This window comes from Medicago sativa, chromosome 5 (genome assembly GCF_051527215.1).
Source record: "Medicago sativa cultivar Bolivia chromosome 5, Bolivia_mono, whole genome shotgun sequence".
Taxonomy (NCBI): domain Eukaryota; kingdom Viridiplantae; phylum Streptophyta; class Magnoliopsida; order Fabales; family Fabaceae; genus Medicago; species Medicago sativa.
The window spans coordinates 25692278-25709562 of NC_140753.1; the positions used below are offsets into that span (position 1 = coordinate 25692278).

At 34.9% G+C, this 17285-nt stretch overlaps 1 long non-coding RNA gene and 1 pseudogene across 1 annotated transcript; both read left to right on the plus strand.

Annotated features, from left to right (window-relative positions):
* Nucleotides 1-8453: 8453 nt before the first annotated feature.
* Nucleotides 8454-13044, plus strand: LOC146921330 (uncharacterized; annotated as a pseudogene).
* Nucleotides 13045-13115: 71 nt separating this feature from the next.
* Nucleotides 13116-14912, plus strand: LOC146921331 (uncharacterized). Its single transcript, XR_015010768.1, has 2 exons — nt 13116-13492; nt 14749-14912. It is a non-coding gene; the product is annotated as an uncharacterized LOC146921331 (long non-coding RNA).
* Nucleotides 14913-17285: the final 2373 nt, after the last annotated feature.

Consider the following 17285-nt stretch of genomic DNA (forward strand, 5'->3'; position numbering starts at 1 on the left):
CATGCATATATGTGTCGGTATAGGCGCATTGCATATTGTCATGGTGTCTTGTTGTGGTATGCGAATGTTGTTTGTCGGTGATGAACATGTTTGATAAGTGCTAGTTGTAATATTGAGTTTGTTGTACGAATGTAATTATCGATGTTAACCATTCATTCAAACTATCTGAGATTTAATTGGATTATTTATATCAAATTGTGATTTGTTGATTATGATTAATGTAATGCTTACCCCCAGTGATTTTTGCCGCCTACCTGTCTGTATGGATGGGTAGACACTGTGCAGGATTAGTTGCTTGGTGAGTTTGCTTGGTGGATGTTTGGATGGCGGGAGCTTTCTCCGATGTCGAGTCTTAGTCTAGGACAGGCTCTGATTAGGCTAGTGTCTTGTGTCTGTTGTTGATTTGACTTTATTGTCCCTGTGTTTAGGACTTGGAGGATTTATATGTTGGTGTATGTTGACCATGGCATGTATTTGAGGAGTTATATGTTTTGTTCCGCTCTGCTGAGATAATTTATATATATGCATGTTGAGTTTTGAATTTGTGTTAAACGTAGCGTCTATTTCTTGAATATTTGTTGTATTCGCGTGTTTTATTGCTTTAATAGAAATAAGGCGTTACAGCCTACACAAATTTCTCTTCTTGAAATTCCTTTTAAAGTTATGAAAGACCTCACTTTTATCTTCTTCCACCTATTCCACCCTTGCATTATTAACAAATAAGCTTGGAATAACATTATTCTTATTCCTGATTTTGACCAATGATGTGTGTTAAAATAGTATATTTCACAACACATAAACTAGTGCAAGTATACAATATCTCAAGTTATATTATAAAAAGATTGAACGCACATGGATTAGGACAATGTTACTTTATGGAGATTTTCAACGAGAAAACTTGTTTGTGCAAAAATAAAATAAATCATTCAATGATTTAACAATAAAAGTAAAATTTAAGTTGTAATGTACTTGTAGATCTCAGAGATAAAAGTACGGTTAAGAACATGAAAATTGTTGTTGACACATTGCATAATGCTGTGGCACACATGTAAAATACGTTTTTGCCCCCTCGGCAGTTAACTGCCGAATTATGAAACCGGCTGCAGTTAACTACCGAGGAAAACTTCGGCAGTTAACTACCGAGGAAAATTGAAAACTTCGGCAGTTAACTGCCGAGGAATCCTCAAACCCTTTTTTTTTTTTTTTTACAAAAACCATTAATTTTTTTTATTCTTAAATTGAAAACTTCGGCAGTTAACTGCCGAGGAATCCTCAAACCCTTTTTTTTTTTTTTTTTACAAAAACCATTAATTTTTTTTATTCTTTAAACCTAAATTTTCCTTAATTAAATTTAATTCTTTAATCCTTTTAAGGAATTAAACACAATTTTTTTATGATTTCATTCATGTGATTTTCTTGCCATAAATGAAGAAATATGAGAGATGAATAATATTCGGTAGTTAATGGACCTAAAATGATAATTCAATAAAAAATGCAACAACAAAAAACGTTACAAATGATAGAATAATTATATTTGTAATTATTAGTAATTAATTATAATATTTAAGATATTTTTTTGTTGTTCACAGATTATCATATTTCAGATATTATTCATCTCTCTTTCAAATAATTATATTTGTAATTATTCTATCAATAATACCTTTTTTTTTGTACAAATAAAACCACTTTTCTATTCTTCAAAAAAAAACATTTTTTTAATTAATAAAAGTGATTGAATATGAAGTAATTCTATGATCTCATATTTTTTTATTTATGGCAACAAAATCATATGAATGAAATCAACAACTTTATAAAAAGAATCGTGTATTTAATGGCAACAAAATTCATATTTCTTCATTTATGGCAACAAAATCACATGAATGAAATCATGAAAAGAATTATGTTTAATTCCTTAAAAGGATTAAAGAATTAAATTTAATTAAGGAAAATTTAAGTTTAAAGAATAAAAAGAATTAATGGTTTTTGTAAAAAAAAAAAAAAGGTTTGAGGATTCCTCGGCAGTTAACTGTCGAAGTTTTCAATTTTCCTCGGTAGTTAACTGCCGAAGTTTTTCTCGGTAGTTAACTGCAGTCGGTTTCATAATTCGACAGTTAACTGCCGAGGGGGCAAAAACGTATTTTACATGTGTGCCACAGCCTTTTGCAATGTGTCAACAGCAATTTTCTAAGAACATGACGTATGTAAAGAAATGGAAAGTTACAACTTTGTACAACTTCTTGGAGACAAGTGGTCAAAGGGGTTTTCAACACAATCATCATAATTAACTTAAGGGTACTATCTCTCGAAGTTCATGACTGCCAAGTTAACCATGAAACAATATTAAACTCAATTTTTAGCCATTTCTTTCTTAAAGAAAGGCTAAGACTCCTATGACAAGAAATCTAGGTAAACATTCAAATTAGCCTTTCAACATATTTATCTCTCTCAAGACTAAAAACATATCTCATATTAAACAAATAGTTGCATTCCCATCCTCTTTTGATCTAAAGGAACTTGACAATAAAATAAAGTTGATCAAGTTTTACTTCAAAGATTAGCGTTTTCACAACTTGTTTAAAATAAGCTTAAGTTTGTAATGACCAAACTCATGCAAACTCATGCAAACATATTCACAACCTCATCATGTCTCAACCACAAAATTAGTTTAGCTCATAATGAGCTTAAACATGGAAATGAAATGGAATGCAATATGAATAAAAAAATCATTGGTTAATTGATAAATTAGAGTTGAGTTACAAAGGAAGGATGACAATCCAAAATGTAAAGGAATAAGCTTTTTGCATTACGCACAGAAAATACTCCTAAGACTCCAACAACTCTATAATCTAGCTACCATGTCTTCAAAGTGAGATGGATGAAGGGTAGTGGGTTTGAGATCTAAATAAGTTGCTAGAATTAGCAGTAGGGTTTGAGATCTAAATAAGTTGCTAGGGTTAGCAGCAGTTAACGACCGCCCGCCACTGGCGGAGCCAGCTTAGAGTGAGGAGGTTCACATGAACCCTCTGAAATATTAAATCTTAACCAATTATTTACTATTTTATGATTGTGAACCCCCTGAAAAACAATACCTGAACCCTTATTGCACCAGTATAATTTGAAGAGCTGGCTGCACATGTGCATTTTTACGGTGGCAACTAATTTATGCTATTGGAATTGGAATTCAAGGTAAATTTAGAGACTTTACCAATGCGTCAGAGAACACAACATGTTAAATATATAAGCAGAATTTATTTATATTATACATGTATATTATACTCCGTATCAACATTAATTCCATAAGCACTTTCCCTAAAAAAAAAAATTCCATAAGCACTTACCATTAAAAAAAATTAAAAAATTCCCTAAGCACTTTTTTTTTTAATAGTAATTTGTTTACTTATACTCATATTAATTTCATTTAATAGTTCAACTTCATTACCTAAATTATCCTTTTTTTTTTTACGTTAAAATTATCCTCCATCTCAGTGAATTGAAGAAACAAAAGCATGGGTATTGAAAATAATTGAAAGAAGAGAGAGTGGTTAATAATCAAGAGTATAATATGAAAAATAACATTAATAATTCATTGATACGGTAAAACGATTTATAATTTAAGACAATTTTTTCCTCTAAAGCGGCTTATAATTTGGTACAGATGAAGTATTATTTTTATACATATTATTATAAATATTAATTAAAAATTAATAGTTTGGCAACGCCACTGACGACCGCTGACTTAGATTAGAATTCATACCCCATATACACCACATGAGTTGCCCTTTTATAGTACAAGTCTTGTCCTTCATTATTGTGCCATTTTGTAATTTCCATGCAAATTGTTCTTGTCCTTATCCATTGGGAATCAACATATTCCTTATCCTTACGTTGTACTGACAATCGTTAAAGACTCAATAAACTTCAGCTCTAAGTCATCATCCTTAATAGACCCACATGGGTACATTGTCACTTAGACCATGTACAATGGTTTTTTACATTCAACAACCTTCAACATCCACTTTTTCAATTCCCAACACTCCACATCATTTTCTTTCTCTTAATTCAATACTCATTCAATTTTTACATCTCCGATGGTTTTCATTCAACACCCTACCCCACCACTTTTTATTTCTTATTCTTATTCTTAATTAATTTTTGTTTTTATAATTACATAAAATCATAATTATCGATTATAATTAAATTTAAATAATACAATTAACAATTTATTTTTTTTAGTTTTTTTGGAAAAACAAAATTTAGTAAAATAATTTATTTTTATTTTCTTAACTTAAAATGCAATACAACAAACTAAGCACGCGACACACAAATAATAAGATTAAGAGAGTGAAAAACTTGGTTTTTGTTTCTGTATCCAAATCAAATGATCCAAGTCTCTATTTGTAGAGAAAAAAAATCACGAATTTTAGTAAAAAAATAAAAAAATTATTTGCAATGAAATAATTGAGTCCAAATTATTAAGAAGATAAAAATTCAAGCAGCCAATCATGTAGCGCCACGTGTCCCAGCTTTATCCACACCACATTCTCTCTCCGCGTCCACTGACGCATGACGCGCCCTGTCGGCGCGTGTAATGCACGCGCTCGTTTGAGCCAACCAAAACGCAACGCGTGGCATGCGGGGCAGAGTTTAAACATGTTGAATCCATTCATCTACTCTCTCTTCCACCTCATCTTCAACACCCTCTCCTCCAATGGTTCAACAAGCTTCAACACCCTTTCAATAGGGTCATTGGAGATGGTCTTATATGTAATGGTAATCTGTGAAGCTGCAACTTTTGTTCCAGCTTTGCTACTTTTTGTTCTTTTATAACAAAACGCATACCCTGTCCATTCAATCAAACACTAGCAAGCATAAATTGTTCCTAATGAAAAAATAACATGAAAACTAAATAAATTTATAAAATCTTAAATAGCCACTGAATAGGAGAATTATGACATACAATCACTCAAAAGATACATAAACTATGGGGGAAAATCAAAGGTAATAACAACATTTTTGTGGTTATCAACTAGTCCATGAAAGAACTTCGTATTTGCATCCCCTTCTTTCAACCATAATGCTCTCGTCCCTTTTCATTGAAGACAAAAACTCATAAGAGAAAGAGAATAAAATTTGCAAACCAACTCTTTCACGTAAACTTGATCCTCTAAAGATAAACTTTCTCATCTCCTTTAATGACCAACGCTTGTAAAGAAAATTTGGACTTTGATATTTGTTCTTTGATATTTTGACTATACTTGTTGTGTCAATCATGAAGACGACACTTCAACCTTTTAAATTTTTCCTTCAAAACATAACCACCCCAACTTGTAACTCAACAATCATACCAACTTTCTTTCACAAAGTCTTTGTAATCAACAAGATCACTAGCATCCTAAAAGGGCGAGGTCCCCAATTTATGTTGTATGTCACACAACACAATTGAAACATGATCAGAAAGACCTTTATTTAGAGTTTAGTGGGAATAATTTTCCCACACATTGCACCACCGCTAAGAAAGCAGAAATATTTCAAGTCCACTTAAGACGGACAGCACTTGGGTGACATAATGTCACCGTGACATTAAATCTGGGTCACACAACACACATTGTCATTTGCATCTGGGCCACACAACACATCCATGAGTACATTTGTGTGGCCCAGATTTAATGTCACGGTGACATTATGTCACCCAAGTATTTTCCACTTAAGACCATCCAGCCTTGACCATGTAAACCTTCTCCCATTTAAAGGAAAGAAAAGTTTTATGGAAGCTCTAATCGTCAAGACACCAACAGACCACATACTCTCCTTCCTATAATTGCTTCCATAAAACTTTTTTTCCTTCCAAATCGTAAGATGCCCGAGATATTGAGACACATCCCCGACACAAATAAATCATTATTCAGGATAAAAGAATACGCTGCTCTTAATATACTTGAATCCCACATAGTCAAGATACCACTAATTCTCCCTACAAACTATTTGTTATCAAGGTTCGTATATATCTTTTTTTTTTTGAGGGAAAGGTTCGTATATATCTATCGTTTATTTCGAATAAGTATATATCTATCGTTTTGGTATTAACACATTTTTTATAGCATCATTATTATAACTAGCATTTAGACGGGCACGGAAGTACATGTCTGTCCGCTCTTTCTATTGCGTTAATGCTATAAATTATGAACGATAGATTTTATGAAATTTTGTTTGAAATTAATTTGATTTTGATAAAATTTATAGGTATAGATAGTAAATATTTTGCACTTTCATACAAACAATATAACAAATATTGTAACAGAAAACAATATAACAAATCTTGTAACGCCCTAGTTGTTATTTATTTATTTGTTGGTTGATTTTAAGTATTTTATTTTATTTTATTTTATTTATGTGATTTGTGGTGTGGTGTATTCATTTATATGATAATTGTTATTATTTATTAAAATAGGAAGAATAAGAATTATTTGGAGTTAAGTTGGTTTTAATTAGAATTAAGTGAATTAAGAGGAGTTAAGGGAAATTAGAAGAGGGAGTTACACTTTTGGAAGGAGAATAGAAAAGTCAGTAATAGAAGTTAGACAAAACATTTTTTTTTCATGTTGAAACTTTGGCTTTTGGAGAGAAAGAGGAGAAAACTTAGAAGAGGCTAGGAGAAGAGGGAGAACCCATTTTTGCTGTAGAATCTTCAATTAAGGTAAGGGTGGGATGATCTTTCTCTAATAATATTGTATGATTTCTGAAATTTAATTGAAAATGGTGATGTTCTTGATTTAGGGTTAGAAAGTTATGTTAGGTTGCTATAATGAAATAAATTATGTTGAGAATGCATGTTTTCTATGTTGTTTTGACTGATATGTTACTCATAGAACCTATAAACATTGTTGCAAATCATTTGGGGGTTTGGGTGATCAAAAATTGGGTTTTTGGAGTGAAAACTAGTCTTTCCCATAAGCTGTGAAGTCCAAAATCGGGCCCCGAACTGCCGAAATCGGGCCCCGAATTCTGAGCTGATTTTCCAGCTTTAGTTCGACAAAAATCGGGCCCCGAATGGTCAAATTCGGCCACCGATTTTCTGTCAGCAAAAACTGGAAAACACTCACTTTTTCACCAGTTTCTGTTTTGAATTAGCTTTCGGTGTAAACATGAAAGTTGAAGATAATTAAGTTAGCTTTATAATGGTCTTGGTTTGGCGTGGAAAATATTTGTAGATTTTGAGTTATGATAAAAATAGTCCAAGTGGATCTTCAGAAAACTTTAAGAAAACTTAGCGTAACTAATCCCAAGTTAGTCCAAAAACTTATGGTTGGTTTCCCAACTTCAAACTTAAGTATTAGGGATTTAGTTGAGGTGTTTTATGAGTATTTGGCTTATGTTCTATCGATCAAACTTGATTGCTTGTGGAGGATGTTTTGGACTTTGAGATGAATGTAATTGATTTATATATATGTTATGTTGTTGATTTCCGTTGTTTGGTGTTGTTGAGTTGTTGTTGACTAAGTTGCGGAGTGTGTCATAAATGATTAGGCACAATTGATGTTTTCGTAGTGGTTGTTAAGTTGTATGTTGTTATACACAAAGTGAGTCCATTTGCATACTCATGACTTGTTGAGGGCTTATGCCATGGAATGTTTACCAATCACCTGTTGAGGGCTTATGCCCTGGGATGCTTTAACCATCCAAATTGTTGAGGGCTCATGCCTTGGAATGCTTGTCATTCAACGCGCGTAAAATGGTACCACATGCATATTGCATTAGTTGTTGTAGTCGTTGCATTGTTGAAGTTGTCGGTGTCGGTTGAGTTGCTGGTGTCATTGTGGATAATGAAATGTTGTTTGTTTCAGACATGTTGATGTTGATGTTTTCATTAAATTGATGAATTATATATATATATATTATTTGATTGTGATTATCACCCCTTCTGCTTGAAAATGTTGCTCTTCGTATGAGTAACTTGCAGGTACTAATGATTAGTAGGATTGCCTGACTCAAGTGTCGTAGGCTCTGATACGTAACGGGATGGGATACGCTTTTGTTGTTATTTCATTCGTTTTGTATCAATTTTATAAAAGATTATGTTGTTTTCGTTGTTGATGACAATATTATTCGTTGAGGCCTTTGTGCCAAGAACTTGTTGAAGTACTTGTTGAAGTTGAATTATGTTTAAAAAGAATTTTTCCGCTGCAATTATAAAAGAGATTTTCATGTTGTTGAATAAATGGAATACCTTCTATCTTATGAATTTATGAAAAGCAGTGTGACACTTCGTTTTGTGGATTACTCTGATTTATTATATTAATATTACGTTGTTGGGAGAATAGGGTGTTACAATTGGTATCAGAGCAAGTCGGTCCGTCCGACCAATTAGTAGAGTCGTGTCGAGCCTAGTAGTGTTGTGTGACAATTTTGTATTGTCCTTATTGTTCTGATTGTTATTGTTGTGTAGAATTTCTGAAATGGCTGGAAGGAATGATGTCGCTCTAGCTGCTGCTTTGCAAGCAATGGCCCAAGTGGTGGGACAGCAGAATAATGCTGGGGCTGGTGCGAATGACGGAGTAAGATTGTTGGAAACATTCTTGAGGAACCATCCACCAACCTTTAAAGGAAGGTATGACCCCGATGGAGCTCAGCAATGGCTCAAGGAGATTGAGAGAATTTTTCGACTCATGCAATGCAGGGAGGCTCAGAAGGTACGCTTCGGTACCCATATGTTGGCTGAGGAGGCAGATGATTGGTGGGTAGGTGAGCTTCCTATCCTAGAGCAAGATGGTGCTGAGGTAACGTGGGCTGTGTTCAGGAGAGAATTCCTGAGTAGGTATTTTCCGAAGGATGTCAGAGGTAAGAAGGAGATTGAGTTCCTTGAATTGAAGCAGGGAGATATGTCGGTGACTGAATATGCTGCAAAATGTGTGGAGCTTGCTAAGTTCTATCCACATTACACCGCTGATAATGCTGAGTTTTCCAAATGCATTAAGTTTGAGAATGGTCTGCGTGCTGATATTAAGCGGGTCATTGGTTATCAAAAGATAAGGAATTTCTCTAAATTGGTGAGTAGTTGCAGGATATATGAAGAGGATACGAAAGCTCATTATAAAGTGATGAGTGACCGTAGAGGTAAGGGATAGCAGAGTCGTCCGAAGCCTTACAGTGCTCCTGCTGATAAGGGAAAACAGAGAATGCATGAGGAAAGGAGACCCAAAGGAAGAGATGTTCCTGCTGAGGTAGTTTGTTACAAGTGTGGTGAAAAGGGCCACAAGAGTAACGCATGTGGTCGTGATGAGAAGAAGTGTTTCCGTTGTGGGAAGAAAGGGTATACAATAGCTGAGTGCATGCTTGGTGACATCGTTTGCTTCAATTGTGATGAAGAAGGACATCTTTATTCTCAGTGCAAGAAGCCTAAGAAGGCTCAGTCAAGTGGAAAGGTGTTTGCATTGACCAGTACACAAACGGTTAATGAGGATCGACTTATCAGAGGTACTTGTTTCTTTAATGGTACTCCTTTAATTGCTATTATTGATGCTGGTGCTACACATTGTTTCATTGTTGTTGATTGTGCAAATAAGTTGGGTTTAGTTATGTCAAGTATGCATGGGGAAATGGTTGTTGAAACTCCAACTAAGGGTTCAGTAACCACTTCTCTTGTTTGTCGGAGTTGCCCTATATCCATGTTTGGTAGAGATTTTGAGGTTGATCTTGTGTGTTTGCCGTTGTTGGGTATGGATGTGATCCTTGGTTTGAACTGGTTGGAGTATAACCATGTTCATATTAATTGTTTTAGTAAGTCGGTGTACTTTTTCTCTGCCGAAGAAGAGAGTGGAGCAGAATTGTTATCTACTAAGCAGCTGAAGCAATTGGAACATGAAGGGAACTTAATGTTTTCTTTGATGGCGTATTTGTCTGTGGAGAATCAGGTTGTGATTGATAGGTTACCGGGTGTAAACGAATTTCCAGAAGTTTTTCCTGATGAGATTCCGGATGTGCCACCAGAAAGAGAGGTCGAATTTTCATTGACCTTGTTTCGGGTACGAAGCTTGTGTCGATGGCTCCTTACCGTATGTCAGCAGTTGAGTTGGCAGAGTTGAAGAAACAGTTGGAAGACTTACTTGATAAGAAGTTTGTAAGACCGAGTGTTTCACCTTGGGGAGCGCCGGTGTTGTTGGTTAAAAAGAAGGATGGTAGCATGAGGTTGTGTATAGATTACCGTCAGTTGAATAAGGTGACGATAAAAAATAGGTATCCACTTTCGAGAATGGATGACTTGATGGATCAACTAGTGGGTGCTCATGTGTTTAGTAAGATTGATTTGAGGTCAGGTTACCATCAGATTAAGGTGAAGGATGAAGATATGCAGAAGACGGCCTTTAGAACACGATATGGACACTATGAATATAAAGTGATGCCTTTCGGTGTTACTAATGCGCCTGGTGTGTTTATGGAATATATGAACAGGATTTTTCATGCTTTTCTGGATAAATTTGTTGTTGTATTTATTGATGATATCCTAATTTATTCTAATGAGTTGAAGCAACGATTGACGACAGCTCCAATTTTAATTTTACCGAAACCAGATGAACCTTTTGTTGTTTATTGTGATGCGTCCAAGTTGGGCTTAGGAGGTGTGCTCATGCAAGATGGTAAAGTGGTAGTTTATGCTTCGAGGCAGTTAGGAATCCATGAGCGAAATTATCCTACGCATGATTTGGAGTTGGCTGCTGTAGTTTTTGTGTTGAAAATTTGGAGACATTACTTGTATGGTTCCAGATTTGAGGTGTTTAGTGATCATAAAAGTTTGAAATATTTATTTGATCAAAAAGAATTGAATATGAGGCAGAGAAGGTGGCTTGAGTTGTTGAAGGACTATGATTTCAGTTTGAATTATCATCCAGGTAAAGCCAATGTGGTTGTCGATGCATTGAGTAGGAAGACATTGCATATGTCTGCTTTGATGATAAAAGAGTTTGAGTTGCTTGAGCAGTTTAGAGACTTGAGTCTAGTTTGTGAGTTGGCACCTCAGAGTCAGGGCCGGCCTTGAGGGGGTGCAAACAGCTCAACCGAGCTGGGCCTCCCCCAAGGATGGGCCTAAAAAAAAAATTATACCTAGTAGTATACTATCCAGTAGTATACTATCCTGCAATAAAGGGGGTGCAAACAGCGCATGACTTTTGATTGTTTTGTGCATGTTTAATTTTCCTCTTGCTTTTGGTGTTAGGTGGGGATTCCTCATGTATACGGTAGTTATTTTCACCTATGGGTGTACCGCATATATACGGCACGTTGTATTTATCTTTTAAAAAATATAAATAGAGCATTGCTCTTTTAAAAAAAATACGTTTTGATTTTATCACTGGCCTCTTTTCATTCCCAGAGCCGAGCCTCCGAATTCTCAGGGACGGCCCTGCTCAGAGTGTCAAATTGGGTATGTTGAAAATCAATAATGATTTCTTGAACCATATCAAGGAAGCGCAGAAAGTTGATGTTAAGTTTGTAGAGTTGATGGTTGCTAGTAATCAGACTGCAGATAGTGATTTCCAAGTGGATGATCAAGGTGTGTTGAGATTTCGAGGCTGAGTTTGCATTCCTGATAATGATGAGTTGAAAAAGTTGATTTTGGAGGAAAGTCACAGAAGTAGCTTAAGTATTCATCCGGGAGAGACAAAGATGTATCATGACTTAAAGAAATTGTTTTGGTGGTCTCGATTGAAGCGTGATATTGCACAATTTGTTTATGATTGTTTGACTAGTCAGAAATCTAAAGTTGAACATCAGAAGCCTGGGAGATTGTTGACACCGTTAGATGTACCAGAGTGGAAGTGGGATAGCATATCCATGGACTTTGTAACGAGTTTACCGAATACACCAAGAGGGCATGATGCCATTTGGGTTGTTGTTGACAGGTTGACGAAGTCAGCACACTTTATTCCTATCAATATTAGTTATCCAGTAGCACAGTTGGCGGAGATTTATATTCATAATATTGTGAAGTTGCATGGTGTTCTATCGAGCATTGTGTCGGATAGAGATCTGAGGTTCACTTCGAGGATTTGGAAGAGTTTACAAGAGGCGTTGGGTTCTAAACTGAGGATGAGTTCGGCTTATCATCCGCAAACAGATGGTCAGTCGGAGAGAACGATTCAATCGTTAGAGGATTTGTTGAGGGTGTGTGTACTTGAGCAAGGTGGAGCTTGGGATAGTCATCTACCTTTGATAGAGTTCACGTACAACAACAGTTACCATTCGAGTATTGGTATGGCACCGTTCGAAGCTTTGTATGGTCGGAGGTGCAGAACCCCTTTGTGTTGGTTTGAGTCGGGAGAAAGAGTAGTGTTGGGACCAGAGTTAGTTCAGCAAACTACGGAAAAGGTCAAATTGACAAGAGAACAGATGAAAGCGTCGCAGAGTTGACAAAAGAGTTACCATGACAAGCGGAGAAAGGACCTTGAGTTTCAAGAAGGAGACCATGTGTTCTTGAGAGTTACCCCTATGACAGGTGTAGGTCGTGCATTGAAGTCTAAGAAGTTGACTCCAAAGTTTATTGGTCCTTATCAGATATCTGAGAGAGTTGGAACGATGGCTTATAGAGTTGGTTTACCACCACATCTTTCGAATTTGCATGATGTGTTTCATGTGTCGCAACTTCGGAAGTATGTAGCGGATCCTTCGCATGTTATTCCAAGAGATGATGTGCAAGTTAGAGACAACCTTACGGTGGAGACTTTACCGTTGAGAATAGTAGATCGTAAGGTGAAGAAGTTGAGAGGCAAGGAGATACCTCTAGTGAAAGTTGTTTGGGGAGGAGTAACTAGTGAAAGTTTAACTTGGGAACTGGAGAGTAAGATGATGGAGTCTTATCCTGATTTGTTTACTTGAGGTAATATTTCGAGGACGAAATTCTTTAAGTTGTGGAGAGTTATAACTAGCATTTAGACGGGCACGGAAGTACATGTCTGTCCGCTCTTTCTATTGCGTTAATGCTATAAATTATGAACGATAGATTTTATGAAATTTTGTTTGAAATTAATTTGATTGTGATAAAATTTATAGGTATAGATAGTAAATATTTTGCACTTTCATACAAACAATATAACAAATATTGTAACAGAAAACAATATAACAAATCTTGTAACGCCCTAGTTGTTATTTATTTATTTGTTGGTTGATTTTAAGTATTTTATTTTATTTTATTTTATTTATGTGATTTGTGGTGTGGTGTATGCATTTATATGATAATTGTTATTATTTATTAAAATAGGAAGAATAAGAATTATTTGGAGTTAAGTGGGTTTTAATTAGAATTAAGTGAATTAAGAGGAGTTAAGGGAAATTAGAAGAGGGAGTTACACTTTTGGAAGGAGAATAGAAAAGTCAGTAATAGAAGTCAGACAAAACATTCTTTTTTCACGTTAAAACTTTGGCTTTTGGAGAGAAAGAGGAGAAAACTTAGAAGAGGCTAGGAGAAGAGGGAGAACCCATTTTTGCTGTAGAATCTTCAATTAAGGTAAGGGTGGGATGATCTTTCTCTAATAATATTGTATGATTTCTGAAATTTAATTGAAAATGGTGATGTTCTTGATTTAGGGATAGAAAGTTATGTTAGGTTGCTATAATGAAATAAATTATGTTGAGAATGCATGTTTTCTATGTTGTTTTGACTGATATGTTACTCATATAACCTATGAACATTGTTGCAAATCATTTGGGGGTTTTGGTGATCAAAAATTGGGTTTTTCGAGTGAAATCTGGTCTTTCCCATAAGCTGTGAAGTCCAAAATCGGGCCCCGAACTGCTGAAATCGGGCCCCAAATTCTGAGCTGATTTTACAGCTTTAGTTTGACAAAAATAGGTCCCCGAATGGTCAAATTCGGCCAACGATTTTCTGTCTGCAAAAACTGGAAAACACTCACTTTTTCACCCGTTTCTGTTTCGAATTAGCTTTCGGTGTAAACATGAAAGTTGAAGATAATTAAGTTAGCTTTATAATGACCTTGGTTTGGCGTGGAAAAGATTTGTAGATTTTGAGTTATGATAAAAATAGTCCAAGTGGGTCTTCAGAAAACTTAGCATAAGTAATCTCAAGTTAGTCCAAAAACTTATGGTTGGTTTCCCAACTTCAAACTTAAGTATTAGGGATTTATTTGAGGTGTTTTATGAGTATTTGACTTATGTCCTATCGATCAAACTTGATTGCTTTTGGAGGATGTTTTGGACTTTGAGATGAATGTAATTGATTTATATATATGTTATGTTGTTGATTTCCGTTGTTTGGTGTTGTTGAGTTGTTGTTGACTAAGTTGCGGAGTGTGTCATAAATGATTAGGCACAATTGATGTTGTCGTAGTGGTTGTTAAGTTGTATGTTGTTATACACAAAGTGAGTCCATTTGCATACTCATGACCTATTGAGGGCTTATGCCCTGGAATGTTTATCATTCACCTGTTGAGGGCTTATGCCCTGGGATGCTTTAACCATCCAAATTGTTGAGGGCTCATGCCCTGGAATGCTTGTCATTCAACACGCGTAAAATGGTACCACATGCATATTGCATTAGTTGTTGTAGTCGTTGCATTGTTGAAGTTGTCGGTGTCGGTTGAGTTGATGGTGTCATTGTGGATAATGAAATGTTGTTGTTTGTTTCAGACATGTTGATGTTGATGTTTTCATTAAATTGATGAATTATATATATATATTATTATTTGATTGTGATTCTCACCCCTTCTGCTTGAAAATGTTGCTCTTCGTATGGGTAACTTGCAGGTACTGATGATTAGTATGATTGCCTGGCTCAAGTGTCGTAGGCTCTGATACGTAACGGGATGGGATAAGCTTTTGTTGTTATTTCATTCGTTTTGTATCAATTTTATAAAAGATTATGTTGTTTTCGTTGTTGATGACAATATTATTCGTTGAGGCCTTTGTGCCAAGAACTTGTTGAAGTACTTGTTGAAGTTGAATTATGTTTAAAAAGAATTTTTCCACTGCAATTATAAAAGAGATTTTCATGTTGTTGAATAAATGGAATACTTTCTATCTTATGAATTTATGAAAAGCAGTGTGACACTTCGTTTTGTGGATTACTCTGATTTATTATATTAATATTACGTTGTTGGGAGAACGGGGTGTTACAAATCTCATATCTTTCAAAAAATATAACAAATATAACATAAATTCTTATCCTTTTGAATGACACACCAACAAAATAGCATTCTTATGGTAATCTGTCGAAGTTAGAAAAATAAAAAGTTAGCCCAAAATGGTATACTTTCTTTATATATAGTATAAATATATTAATGTTTATCTTAGAAAAAACATCTATTTAAAAAATTTAAAATTATTTTTTTAATTAAAGGAAAGAAAAAAAAAACTCTATCTTAAGGAAAAAAAACTATACCTCATAAGCATTGTTCATTAGAAATAAGAAAAGAATCCATATGTTCTACCCAAAGGAAAAATATGGTAAACTTCTAAAATATCAAGTGGACTTATGTCAAAAACAAAAAAAAATTAAGTGGACCAATCCCTAGAGTGGCCCCAATAACACTCCAAACGGTGCCGTCTAGATTTAATTATGTTTGGTGTTCAAGCTTTTTAGTGAAATTTTTCTAATGAAAATGACTTTTTAAGTAAATTTATGTTGAAAGAAAGATTCCGTGTGTATAATGTATAGTTGTATATTTCGTGTCAAAAGGGAAATCGACTTTCACTCGGTGAGTTCTGTGAGTAGAAAATGTGATTGATTAACAATGAAATGAATACACACATATATATTTTTTCTAATCTTTAATTAATTTTAATAGTTTTTTCAATCTCCGTAAAAAAAATTAACTGTAATTTTAGTTCTCCTAAAACAAAGTTTGTTTAATTATTCTTAAACTCTATAATTTTTGGACGAATTTTTTAGACAAGTTCAAAACACTATGGAAGGTTCGTTTACTAAAATTTAGAATTTTTTAACATGAAACAAATTAAATATGAATTTTTTTAAATGATAAAATTTAAAGATAAAAGTAACAAAATCTGGATGTAAAAATCAAATTTTGCAATAATTTTTTGCGGAAGTACTTTATTAATGTTCTTAACATTGAAGGTGAGAAAAACACAAGAAGGGGGGTTGAATTGTGTTTTGAAAAATTCTTCGTTTCTCCTAAAACTGAACACACTGATCAGAAGCTAAGTGAAACAGCTTCTGAAGTGATAATCAGAATCTGAACGCAGCGGAATAAAACAGAGAGAGAGAAGAAGAACGACACAAAGCAATTATACTGGTTCCTTCCACAATCCGGAAGTAGTCCAGTCCCCCTTGCACTTCCAAGGAGATTTCACTAAGAGTAATATCTGATTACAATTGCTCAAGCACACCTGCAAGAGACTTCCTTTGCTCAAGCACACTTTGCAAGAGTCTTCCTATGCTCAAGAACACAATCAGGAGACTTCCCTGCTCAAGCACAACTGCAAGAGACTTCTAACTAAACAAAATTACACAGAAAATTGTTTAAGGTTGAACACTTGATATACAATCAGAGGTGCTCACAATACAAATCAGATACAGACTCAGTAACTTAAGAATTTCTAAGATGAGACTTTGAGACACAGAAATTCTAAGTGAATGCAGAACAATTTCAGCAGAGGTTTGGCACTTGTAAAAATGTTGCGAGTCTTTCGTTCAGCATTACCAAATCTCTAAGTCTTCACTCCTTTATATAGAGGTGTGAAAGAGACGTTGGGAAATTGCCAACACATCAAAGAGTCGTTGTTGAAGCTTGATCTTTCACCAATGATCTTTTGCCTGATTTGGTTGTTGTCCTATGAAGAACCAATTTGAAATCCATTTCCATTGTGAAGGAACATCTTTGCAGGCAAGCTGTTATTCTGGAGCTGTTTTTTTGTCCTGTAGCATGGACACAAAACAGAGTAGTGGAGAAGGTGGTTGTACAGTTCGTACAAAGTACAATGTCAACGCTTTTTGAAGATAAGGTTCCAAAGCCTTCAAATCTTCACCAAAATGACCGTTGCAACCATCCACTAATCTTCTGCAGTGTTTTCGAATTCAATAGACAGCTTTTGAAGTGTTGATCTTTGAATCTTCGGCTTGTGGTGATAATCAGCTTCTGATGAGCTTCAGCTTCTGATGAAGTCGCTTCTGAACTATCTGCTTCTGATGACTATCCGCTTCTGAAGGCTATCCGCTTCTGTTGACCTTCAACTTCTGATGACCTTCAGCTTCTGATGATCTTCAGCTTCTGATGACATCACCATTCTTCAGTAGCACTTATGACTTCAGATGCACTTCTTTT